This window comes from Rana temporaria, chromosome 10 (assembly GCF_905171775.1).
Source record: "Rana temporaria chromosome 10, aRanTem1.1, whole genome shotgun sequence".
Taxonomy (NCBI): domain Eukaryota; kingdom Metazoa; phylum Chordata; class Amphibia; order Anura; family Ranidae; genus Rana; species Rana temporaria.
The window spans coordinates 93,412,765-93,426,026 of record NC_053498.1 but is presented as its reverse complement, the minus strand read 5'-3'; the positions used below and the strand labels follow the sequence as shown (position 1 = coordinate 93,426,026).

Here is a 13,262-nt window from a genome sequence, read left to right as displayed (position 1 = left end):
ATTATAATGTGAATTTTTGCACTTGAAGTAAATTTTCCACCACCGTTGCCAAGTCCATGTCTTTATGGACCTTGCTTTGTACACTGGTGCGCAGTCATGTTGGAACAGGAAGGGGCCATCCCCAAACTGTTCCCACAAAGTTGGGAGCATGAAATTGTCCAAAATGTCTTGGTATGCTGATGCTATAAGAGTTCCCTTCACTGGAACTAAGGGGCCAAGCCCAACCCCCTCACCATAATCCCCCCTCCACCAAATGATTTGGACCAGTGCACAAAGCAAGGTCCATAAAGACATGGGTGAACGAGTTTGGGGTGGAGGAACTTGACTGGCCTGCACAGAGTCCTGACCTCAACCTGATGGATCACCTTTGGGATGAATTAGAGCGGAGACTGCGAGCCAGGCCTTCTCATCCAACATCAGTGCCTGACCTCACAAATGCACTTCTGGAAGTATGGTCAAACATTCCCATAGACACACTCCTAAACCTAGAGTTGAAGCGGTTAAAGCTGCAAAGGGTGGGCCAACTCTATATTGAACCCTACGGACTAAGATGCTATTAAAGTTCATGTGCGTGTAAAGGCAGGTGTCCCAATACTTTTGACAATATAGTTTATAAATACAAATTATATATATATATATATATATATATATATATATATATACACATACACACACACAAGCATGTGCGTTTAAGCTTTGGGGTACACCCTACTGCAATAGGCTGCGCACGCTTATGGTCCTCATATACTTGAGCTTAGCTTCTTACTGAAAATATTGCGCTCCTGAACAGTATTCACATTATTAGAGGTCTATTTTTTTTTTATTATTGCTTTGCGAATGTCTCCGCATTCATGCAAGTGTAACAAATAATGTTGTTATATGTGTGTAATTGTTTCTTTGTTGCCTTTTGCTGGGTGAGTGTAACATTCCCTATTATTTTCTTCCCTTAGGGCCCATTCAGAACAGAACACACATTCAAAACTCCCTACAGTTGGCCGATAAATTGAGTGATCCATTTTGTTGGTGTTCTGTTGCTGGTACGGTGGGGTACGAGCAACAGGTAAGTAAAACGGGGGCTGGGGGGGATGGGCACTGCAAGGTGTTTTTTCACCTTAATGCATAGGATACATCAAGGTGAAAAACACGAGGGTTTACAACCGCTTCAGCCCCGGACCATTTTGGTGGTCAAAGACCGGGCCACTTTTTGCGATTCGACACTGCGTCGCTTTAACTGACAATTGCGTGGTCTGCGACGTGGCTCCCAAACAAAATTGATGTATTTTTCCCACAAATATTTTTTTTTTGTTGCTCTAAAAAAAAAAAAAAAAAAAGAAGGAGCGACAATTTAAAAAAAAAAAAATGCTATATTTTTAATTTTTTGCTATAAAAAATATCCCCCAAAAATATATCAATTTTTTTTCCACAGTTTAGGCCGATATGCATTCTTCTACATATTTTTGGTTAGAAAAAAAAAAGCCTTAAGGGCCCTTTCACACTGGTGCGTTTTTGCCCCGTTTTCGCGGTAAAAATAGCGCTCCCCATGCCCCCTCCATTGAAATGAATTAAAAACCGCTGTAAAAACGCGGGTAAAAAAGGAGCGTTAGGCTGCTTTCAAATTGAGGCGTGCAGCCGCGGTGACGGTATAGCTGCGCTATTTGTAGCGCGGCTATATCGTCGTATTTACCTCGATATTCGGGCGCTAGTATAGGCCGGAAGGAGCGGTATAGGAGCGGTGAACACACTATACCGCGGTAAAGATGCAGCTAGCAGGACTTTTGGAGCGTTCCTGCTAGCGCACCGCTTCAATGTGAAACCCCTCGGGCTTTCACATTGAACACTACATGGCAGGTTTTTTCATGCGGTATAGCAGCGCTATTATTATCGCTGTACCGCATGAAAAACGCCTCAATGTGAAAGGGGCCTTAAAATCGCAGTAAAACACAGCGATTTTACTGCGTTTTTAATTCATTTTAATGGAGAGGGGCATGGGGAGCGTTTTAATAGCGCTATTTTTACCGCGAAAACGCGGTAAAAAAGTAAGCAGTGTGAAAGGGCCCTTCGGCACCTATGCAAATTGCAGTAAAATTGTGGCAAAAACGCACTACATGCTTTTCTGTAGCTTCTCCATTAAAATCTATACCTTGAAAAGGAGAAGTCCAGCCTGAACCCGTTTGGCCGGACTTCTCCTATGGATCACAGGAGGAGTGCAGTTCGTTTTGCACTCCTGTGACCAATTTTTCAGCAGAGAGCGGGCTGTCATGGATATCAGTCCAATAAAGTCTGGATCCGCCAGGTGCCTGGACTGACATCCAGCTCAGCCTCACAGCAAGCCGCAAGTAGACCAAAAGACCGTGCGTCTTTTGGTCCATTTCCGTTTCTAATTCAGCCACAAATTCGGGCTGAAATTGGACGTGAAACGTGAACAAGGACGCACCGGTCTGCTGTGAGCCGCTGCGCGTCCACCCTAAAGCCTCGTACACGCGATCAGATTTTCGGACGACCGTTCATCCGTTTTTTTGTTGCATGCTAGTCTTATGTCGAAAGTGAAGAGGTTACTCACAAATTCTCCTACGACAGAATACGTCGTCAGAAGTGACGTAATGTGTTGAATAGTTTTGTATGTATTCTTTTGTTTCTGAGCATGCGTAGTCTTGCTCTTACAATTTTTTACGTACTGATGAAATGAAAATTGGATGTTGAGTTCACAGCTGACAACATTTTTATAGTCCGCACATCCAGCTTTTGTTGGACGAAAAACCGGAATCAGCGGTGGAAAGGACCGTACTAACAATCTGAAAATCGGCAGATCATTCATCGAACAAAATGTTACTTCCGATATTCGTATTGTGTATTAGCCAACTGTGTATCCTCTGAACCACCCAAGGGTTAAGTCCTGACATGTACAACATATTTATCAGATCATTATGTGGAACCAGGTGAAATGAAATAAGGATAGGCTATGTCCACATCAAGACACAATCATGGGCTACGACTTGTCATACAACTTTCATTCAGAGTAATCTGACCGGTTCACACATTCTGTACAATGGAACTGTTCCAATAGGAGTGACTCAAGTCGCTCCGACTTAGTAAAAGTTCCCTGTACTACTTTAGGGCGATTTCAGAGCAGCTTGCATACAGAAGTCGTTTTGCAAGCTGCGCTGAAGTTGTGCTGTACGGGACGGTTTCAGAGTCGGGCTACTTTGAAGCCACCCCTGTGTGAACCAGCACTAGGCTACGTTTCTACTAGTGCGACTTTTCATGCTACTTGGGACTGCAAAGCCGCATGACAAGTCGCACCCCATCATTTCCAATGAGTACAGTTCATATCTGTGTAACTACAAGTCGCAGCGACTTCAAAATAGTCCCTGAACTACTTTGGTCCGACGCGACTTGAGGCACATAGACCTCAAGAATACACATGCATTGCTTCAAGTTGCGGCAACATTGTGCGACTTTCAGTTTGCAATAGTGGAAACTTTCTGCTGAGGGTCCAGCAAATTGTGTGTTTTTAAATGTTCGATGATCCTTCAATTTTTTTTTTAATTATTTAATTTATTACTTTTACTACTACAGATGTTAAAGCGGTTGTATACCCTCTGATACTACTTGCACCTACATTAAGGCTTACCTGTAGGTGCTTGCAATATCTCCTTAACCTACATGGTTAAAGCGGTTGTAAACCGCATAAACTTTTTTTTTTTTCAAACCTGCAAGGCAAAAGGCCTAATCAGCTAGTATGCACCGCATACTAGCTGATTATGAAATATTTACCTCGGAACGAGGTGAAGAACACTTACCTGGTCCACGCCGAGCGAGATGTCATCTTGCTCCGGCGTGTCTTCCGGGTATCGCCGCTCCAGCGCTGTGATTGGCTGGAGCAGCGATGACGTCACTCCAGCGCGTGCGCACGGGAGATTTAAAATCGGCAGGGTCCGGCGGATGCCGGTCCTTTCGCCGTGGATTCCCCCCTGCGCATGCGCCGCTGCAATCAGCGGCGCATTGCGAGCGGAATATTTCCTAAACCGTACAGGTTTAGGAGATATTTTTTACACCTACAGGTAAGCCTTATTATAGGCTTACCTGTAGGTAAAAGTGAAAAAGTGGGTTTACAACCACTTTAAGGAGATATTTGCAGAAAAGTGGGCACCGATGTCTACAGGGCATGTGCGCCGTCGACAACGGCGCAGGTGCACTGAGGGTGCTGGGTCTTAAATGTGAAAGTGCCGGAAACTCACGCATGCGCGGGGATCGTGCCGGTTCCGCGTGCATGTGCGGGAGTGACGTCATCGCCGCTCCGGCCAGTCACAGCGCCAGGGCGGCGATACCCGGAATTCACTCCGAGTATCATGGCGGAGAGGAACGAGGGTCGCTGCGGGGGCTTCGATCTGAGGTAAGTAATTCATAATGAGCTAGTATGCTAGTCATACTATGTCATTATGCCTTTGTCTTGCAGGTTTTTTTTTTTTTTTATGTGTTTTTGGGTATACAACCGCTTTAAATCACTTGTCTATAGTTGCCAAGTTCTTACCAACTACCCTACTTATGGATAGGCACAACATAAGGTGTCTGCCAGACATGAAACTTTAGACGATATGGATTAAAAAGATCAGTTAGTGATCCAACAACTAGACTTCAAAGTTTTCTTCTGCTGTTTCCACTGCTTTATTAAGCTTTACATTAGAATTAAAAGCAATTCTTTTATTCCCCATTTTGGATTGAGCAAGGGAGATTTTTAATCACTTTCAATTTTTTTTCCACCTGTTACCCACTGGGGAGATTACCCTTCATTTCCTGTCCTATAGCCAAAAGTGGAAGCGAGAAAAAAACCTTCCAGGTTCAAGTGTCTCATTGAAAGATTTGGCCACTATTTCTGCTCTGGTTACCACAAAAAAAAAAATTGTATTTGAATCAGTCAGTCTTTTTAATATGGCATATACAGGGTTCGCAGAGTCTGTGGCCTGGATTCACGTAGAGCCACGTATCTGATTTACGTTACACCTCCGCAACTTACACACGCAAGTGCTGTATTCTCAAAGCACTTGCTCCGTAAGTTGCGGCGGCGTAGCGTAAATCGGCCGGCGTAAGCCCGCCTAATTCAAATTTGGATCAGGGGGGCGTGTTTTATGCAAAACGACTGTGACCGTACATGATTGATGTTTTTGCGGAACGGCGCATGCGCCGTCCGTGGAATTTCCCAGTGTGCATTGCTCCAAAGTTCGTCGCAAGGACGTCATTGGTTTCGACGTGAACGTAAATGATGTCCAGCCCCATTCACGGACGACTTACGCAAACGACGTAGCTTTTTCAAATTTCGACGCGGGAACGACGGCCATACTTAACATTGGCTGCGCCTCATATAGCAGGGGCAACTTTACGCCGGGAAAAGCCTAACGTAAACGTCGTAACTTTACTGCGTCGGCCGCGCGTACGTTCGGGAATTTGCGTATCTAGCTAATTTGCATACTCGAAGCAGAATTCGACAGAAGCGCCACCTAGCGGTCAAAAAAAAAAATTCAGTTAAGATCCGATGGCGTAAGAGACTTACGCCTGTCGGATCTAATGGATATCTATGCGTAACTGATTCTAAGAATCAGACGCATAGATATGACGGGTCAGATTAGGACTTACAACGGCGTACATGGCGCTGCGCCATCGTAAGTCCTTTGAGAATCTGGGCCAGTGTGTCTTGGGGGGATATGGACCTGAACCCAAAGTAACACCACCTCAAGGGTCCCCAGGTATACAGCTCACAAAGAGCACCGTTCCCCCAAATGCCAGGGCCCATGATCGGTAGCATTCAGTCCTCTCCAAAAGCTTCTGTCCCGGGTGAGTCTGTCACAGTTTCAAGTAATTTATTTTTCTGTCAATGTTAGTTAGTTCTGTTATTCTTGACATAAATGGAACTCCACTTCCCTTCCTGCTTACTCTGCGTTTCCTGTATGGCGTGTGCCCTGGTATAGTTATTTATGGCCATTTGAATCCTTGCACTATGTCTCTGTAATCTTGAACTACAAGTTGCCCCTAGACATAAGAACTGCCACCTCACAAACTGTGTTTATTATTGAACATTATGTGGCAAACACTGCTGGATTTTTAATGACTGAATCCAAGTCTTTAAAAGCGGATCTTCACTGCATCTGAGCATCACAAACCAAAAACACTATTTAATTCATTTTTAATATTCAAAGCCAATTCCCCTATCAATCTCCATGCTTTATTTTGCTGAGAAATCACTTTGAAAAGCCCCCCCCCCCCAGCATTTCTGGTCGTGGCCATCTTGAGTAAGGATGGATGATTCATATAGCTTATACATCCTGGAATCAATCTGCCCTTGGCCCAAGTATGCATGCAGGAGAGTGTGCTTAGTTGAGAAAACACTTCGTGAAGACTCCGAGGGCCAGATCCACGTAGCGCGGCGCTTCTTTACGTCCGGCGTAGTGTATCTCAGATACACTACGCCGCTGTAACTTACAGCGTATTTCCCGTATCCACAAAGAATTTGCGCTGTAAGTTACAGCGGCGTAGTGTAACTGTGTCGGCGTAAGGGCGCGCAATTCAAATGGATGAGATGGGGGCGTGTTTTATGTTAATACGTCTTGACCCGACGTAAATGACGTTTTTTCTGAACGGCGCATGCGCCGTCCGTGGGGGTATCCCAGTGCGCATGATCCAAATTAACCCGCAACAAGCCAATGCTTTCGACGTGAACGTCATTCTACGCAAAGCCCTATTCGCAAACGTTTTACGCAAACAACGGAAAATTCGAGGCTGGCCCGACGTCCATACCTAACATTGGCTACGCCTCATATAGCAGGGGTAACGTTACGCCGAAAGCCTTACGGAAACGACGTAAAAAAATGCGCCGGCCGGACGTACGTTTGTGGATTCGCGTATCTAGCTAATTTGCATACTCGACGCGGAAATCGACGGAAGCGCCACCTAGCGGCCAGCGTAAATATGCACCTTAGATCCGATGGCGTACTAAGACGTACGCCAGTCGGATCTAGCCCAGCTTCAGGTGTATCTTGTTTTGTGGATACAAAACAAAGATACGCCGGAGCAACCTAGCAGTTACGCGGCGTATTAATAGATACGCCAGCGTAACTGCTTCGTGGATCTGGCCCCTAGGATGTATGACATCATGTGCCTAGGCAAGAAACCAGGAAGTACCTGAAGAAATGTAAAAAAAAAAAAAAAAAATTGAAAACAAGTAAATATGATATACTTTCCTATCTATCTATATACTAATGAGAGTGACCTTCCACTTTAACCAGTTCCCGACCACCCACTGCAGATATACTGTGGCAGGGTGGCTACTCTGTGCCAGATAACTTACCCGATACGTGATCTGACACTTCCAGTTCTGGGGCACGTGCCGCTGGCGGTGTGATCACAGCGGGAGCCGCCGACTCGCTGTCCGCCGGCACCTGCCAATTGTACAGTAGGCAGGCCTATATAAACATGGCTCTTCTGTCAGCAGGGAAGGTATTGATCCTGTGTTCCTACTTTGCAAGAACATGGTTCAATGCCTTCCCATAGTAAAAGCACCTCCCCCACAGTGAGAAAGCACAGGCTAGGCATGCAGTTAACTCTTTGATCGCCTCTGATGTTAACCCCTTCCCTACCAGTGTCATTAGTATAGTGCCAGTGCATATTTTTAGCGTCAGTTAGGTGTCCGAATTTTCCCCCGCAATATCGCAGTCCCGCTATAAGTCACTGATCACCGCCATTACTAGTACAAAAACAAAAAATTAGCCCATAGTTTGTAGACACTATACATTTTGCGCAAACCAATCAATATAAGCTTATTGGTATTTTTTTTACCAAAAATGTGTAGCAGAATACATAATGGCCTAAATTGATGAAGAAATTTGAATTTTTTTTAATCTTTTTTATTGGATAGGTTTTTTAGTAGAAAGTGAAAAAAAATTAAAACCACAGAGGTGAACAAATACCGTATTTATCAATGCGTATACCGCACACTTTTTTCCCCTTAAAATCAGGGGAAAATCATGGGTGCGCGATATACGCCGATCCTCCTCAGAGACAGCCGATTCTCACTGTCTCTGAGCGCCGCCGACAAAGACCGAGCCGAGTGTACTGCGCGCTCGGCCACGCTCAAATCTGCCCGCAGCCACGCGAGAGAAGCCAAACACACCGGAAATCCGGCTCTGCACAGCTCGACCGAGGCGCCAAATTCAACGCTGCAACCCCCGGCAGACGGACGCGATGGACACCGACAAGGCTGGACGGACCGGCAGACAGACGCGACGGACACCGACAAGGCTGGACCGACCCCGCGCAAGGCCGCAGACGGACGCTGACAGCAGACGGATAACGACAAGACTAAGCATCCAAAAAGAAATTTTTTTCCATAAACTTCCCTTCTCAGGTTGGGGTGCGCGCTATATGCCGATAAATACGGTACCACCAAAAGAAAGAGCTCTATTTGTGGGAAAAATTTGGGAACAGCGTTGCACAACCGCGCAATTGTCAGTTAAAGTACTGTGCTGCAAAATATGGCCTGGTCATGAAGGGGGATAAATCCTCCATAGGTCAAGTGGTTAAAGTGCAGCTAAATCTGTGATACTAAAACTTCTCCATCAATGGACTTCCATCCATCACCAGCGACAGCATCTTGTAACCAGCTTCTTTGGGTTGCTGGCTTTGGCCATCCAAATTAGATGGCTCCTGCACATGCGCAAGAGTTCAGTCATTCTTGCACGCAGGATCTGTGATGGAATGTATACTGAACTGCACTGGTGCGGCTCTACTGAACATTAAGGCGTGCAGCCGCGGTGATGGCTATACCATCGTATTTACCGCGATATTCGGGCGCTAGCTGTGAGGTTTTAACCCCCGCTAGCAGCCGAAAAAGGGTTAATACCGCCCGCGTTGCGGGCGGTATTACCGCGCTTTCCCATTGATTTCAATGGGAAGGCGCGGTATAGGAGCGGTGAACACACTGCTCCTATATCGCGGTAAAGATGCGGCTAGCAGGACTTTTGGTGCGCTCCTGCTAGCGCACCGCTTCAATGTGAAAGCCTTCGGGCTTTCACATTGAACACTACAGGGCATGATTTTTCATGCGGTATAGCAGCGCTATTTTTAGCGATGTACCGCATGAAAAACGCCCCAGTGTGCAAGGGGCCTAAGGCTGCATTCACACCTGAGCATTTTGTAGCCTGAAGCTATAAAACGCTAGAGGGGAAAAAATACATTATTCTCAATGGAGATGGTTCACATCTCCACTCCAAAACGCCCGAAGCTCAAACAAGTTCTGGACCTTTTTTTTGTCAGGCGGATTTGGGCGTTTTTGAACGTTTGTATTGCCATGGGAACGCTCGATTCAAGCGTCTAGCGCGACAACGAGCGTTTCTAAGGGCGTTTTGTCGCTTTAAACTGTTTTGTGAAATAGAATATTCACCCAGGAAGAAGATAAAAAAAATCTACAAACATAGCAACAAATGATGAAAGAGATGAGCATTTTTCCTATTGGCTAAAATAAAAAACGATGAAGTTCAAAAACGTTGGACAACGCTGTATGTAAAACGCCCGAAAAAACGACCGGAAATGCTATGCTCAGGTGTGAATGCGGCCTAAGAATGAGCTCCGGCGTGTTCGCAAACCCCACGTGCAGAGCCCGCCAGGAAGTCAGCACCGCGCTTTGCTAATCACAGGCAGGAAGACATTTCCTGATCTCTGCAGCCGCGCATCGGGACAATCTCTCACGACCTGTGATTAGCGCAGTGCCGACTTCCTGGCGGGCTCTGCACGTGGGGTTTGCAAACACGCCGGAGCTCATCCTTACTGAACATTCCAAAGAAGACTGTAAGCAGGCAGGCGGGTCTATTTTTTTTTAAGTTATAAATATTCTTTATTGTTTTCTTCAATATATAAAAAAATAAAAAGATGAATTGAAAATACATACAACGTTATATATGCAACACATTGTATACATTTTAAGTGCACACTGTATCCATAACCCCCCCACCAACTTATTTATATTTTCACACAAACTCTATTACTACTTAAGTGCAAGTTTTTTCTTTTCTTACCTCCTTTCCTTTTCCTCCCCTTTTACTAAAGAGTGCCTACTTTCAGAATGACCCCCGGCAGAGGACCCCAGAGGAGGAGGATCGGGGCTGCTCTGTGCAAAACTATTACACAAAGCAGGCAAGTATAACAAAATGTGTTAAAAAAATAAAATAGATTTAAAATCACTTTAAAGGGTCACTAAAGGAAAAAAATTTTTTTGCTGAAATGACTGTTTACAGGGCATAGAGACATAATAGTTAACTGATTCCTTTTAAAAATAGATAAAAAAACAATCATATAATGTGCCTGCAGTTTAGTTTCGTTTTTGCTGTTGTTTGCTGGTTCTCTGATGTACAGAGAGCCACTAGAGGGCAGTCAGCCAATAGAGAGCAGTGATACTTTGTCTAAAACTCCTCAGCACCAATCCAGTTTAGTTTTACTCACACCTCCTTGATTAGTGACCACCGTGAGAAATCTCCCAGTACTGTGGTCATCAGGAAACAGGCAACCAGGAAGTGTCCAGAACAGAGAGGATTTACAGCAACATGAATGCAAAAACGAACAATGAGGACATGAAACCAGTACTGCAGCAAGGTAAAGGAAGCTATTTAGCTAAAAAAAAAAATTCCTTTAGTGACCCTTTAAGTTTCGCTTTAACAACACAACCCCTCACATTTGTATTTTTACTTACTGGGGACCGAAATGTTCCTTATGAATTAAATCTCAGCCCCTATTTCTCCAGTAAAATGCATGTCCAACAACTCATTTCATGCTGTCTGTGCATCGGATGTGCACTCCAGGATGCACGTGGAGGTCTGTGCAGGTCATTGATTTCTACAGGCTGCCTGTAGAACCCTGCATAGAACACCTGTGTATCCGGGGCAGCTGAAGATGGCCTTCAGACGGGTGTATCGATCAGCACACCTGTGTGATTGAAGCCTTAATCACACATTGAAGGATCTATTCACGCATCACCAGTTTTAGGATAGCCACAAACACATCAGGTTTTTTTATTATAATGCACAAAATGCGACTTTAAAAACCTACTCTGCTGGAGACATGGGTGGATTTAGGGGGTGCTGGTAGATTTCACTTGTGTTACCAAAAATGCACTGAAACCAGCGCAAATAGTGCAAAGAAAGTGATGACAAACAGTGGTCAAACCGTGACCATTAACCTCTTGACCACCGCCCCATGTCTAAAAGACGTCCTGTTTTTAAAGATGAATATCTCGGTAACGGCAGCAGCTGCTGCCACAACCGAGATATCCATCTCTTCAGTGGGCGGTAGTGTACACGATAACGGCGGTCTCCGCGGCGGTTTCGCCGTTATCGGTGGCGGGAGAGGGCCCGCCGCTCTCCCGCGCCCTCCGCCGCTTACCGGAGCCGTCGGTAGCGGCGGAGGAGACCGTGACCGTTCGGCAGCTGACTGGGGACGAGACTGAAGGAAAAATCTCCTTTACCCGTCCCCATAGCTCTGCTGGGCGGAAGTGACGTCAAAACGTCAGTCCCGCCCAGCCTCTTAAAGAAACATTTTTTTTTTTGTCATTTGAAAAAAATGAAATTTTCAATTTTTTTTTCTTTTTTTTGCATTTTAGTCTAATTATGAGATCTGAGGTCTTTTTGACCCCAGATCTCATATTTAAGAGGACCTGTCATGCTTTTTTCTATTACAAGGGATGTTTACATTCCTTGTAATAGGAATAAAAGTGATCAATTTTTTTTTTTTAATTTCAGTGTAAAAAATTATAAAACTAAATAAGAAAACAAAAAAAATTTTTTTGAAAGCGCCCCATCCCGACGAGCTCACGCGCAGAAGCAAACGCATACGCGAGTAGCGCCCGCATATGAAAACGGTGTTCAAACAACACAAGTGAGGTATCGCCGCGATCGTTAGAGTGAGAGCAATAATTCTAGCCCTAGACCTACTCTGCAACTCAAAAAATGCAACCTGTAGAATTTTTCAAACGTCGCCTATCGAGATTTTTAAGGGTAAAAGTTTGACGCCATGCCACGAGTGGGCGTAATTTTTAAGCATGACATGTTGGGTATCATTTTACTCGGCGTAACATTATCTTTCACAATATATAAAAAAATTGGGCAAAATTTATTGTTGTCTTATTTTTTAATTAAAAAAAGTGATTTTTTTCCAAAAAAGTGCGCTTGTAAGACCGCTGCGCAAATACGGTGTGACAAAAAGTTTTGCAATGACTGCCATTTTATTCTCTAGGGTGTTAGAAAAAAAATATATAATGTTTGGGGGTTTTAAGTAATTTTCTAGCAAAAAAAACTGTTTTAGTCTCGTAAACAAAGAATCTGAAAAATTAGCCCGGTGGTAAAGAGGTTAAATAAATCAATAAGTCCTGTGAACAGTTATGGGTTAACCATAATCCACCATAAAGTCCAAAGAACAAAGCAGATGATCAATTTCAGTGATCTCCCGGGTGTAAATAATCCCCAACTTCCAGGAAAGGATGATGATAGATACGCCTCCACCACGGTCACACACTGCCTCTTACCGACCGTGGTGGAGGCATTTCTATCATCACCCTTTCCTGGAAGTTGGGGATTATTTACACCCAGGAGATCACTGACATTGATCATCTGCTTTGTTCTTTGGACTTTATGGTGGATTATGGTTAACCCATAACTGTTCACAAGACTTATTGATTTATTTAATGTTCATGGTTTGACCACTGTTTGTCATCACTTTCTTTGCACTATTTGCGCTGGTTTCAGTGCATTTTTGGTAATACGCACATTAGGGCAACTTTTTTTCTTTGTATATTTTGTTTAATGTTGTATAACATTTTTTGTTGCGGCTTTTATACACATGCTAACTTAGAATAAGCGCAGTAACTTTTTTCCATTCGATTTCACTTGTGTTCCCCCAGGCCAGCCCCTCAGTACAAGGGGAGGGCAGCCTAGAGCCCAGAAATGAAGAGACCAGAGAGGAGTGACAGCGCCTGTGCTCTACCCCCTCCTGTCATTCCATCACTCCTTTATAGGGCAGATGACACTAGATCCATAGATCGGACTGTATGATTAGCGCCCCCTATCTTCTCCAAGGACTGCTCATCTTCTGGCAGCAGGAAAGGTATTTCCCAGCAAGGTATTTTCTGCCTGTAATTTGGGGAGGGGGTTGAATTTACATGTGGGGGAATTGTACTGAGACTACAGTGGGGTGAGGGGGGGTAAGAATCATTTGTTCTTGGGTTGGGA

The 13,262-nt window shown here is 44.6% G+C and overlaps 1 protein-coding gene across 8 annotated transcripts in view; it reads right to left on the bottom strand.

The window, feature by feature from the left end:
* LOC120915317 (galactoside alpha-(1,2)-fucosyltransferase 2-like) overlaps positions 1-13,262 on the bottom strand; it is a 192,172-nt gene that overhangs the window by 32,794 nt on the left and 146,116 nt on the right. The window contains exon 1 of one of the 8 annotated variants that reach the window (XM_040325705.1): positions 10,733-10,949. The exons of 6 other annotated variants lie outside the window; for them this stretch is intronic. The gene's annotated coding sequence lies outside the window, so the exon portion shown is untranslated. Of the gene's footprint in view, positions 1-7,339; positions 7,630-10,732; positions 10,950-13,262 lie in introns of those variants that run through there. One more of the 8 variants, XM_040325704.1, reaches the window with a different exon arrangement.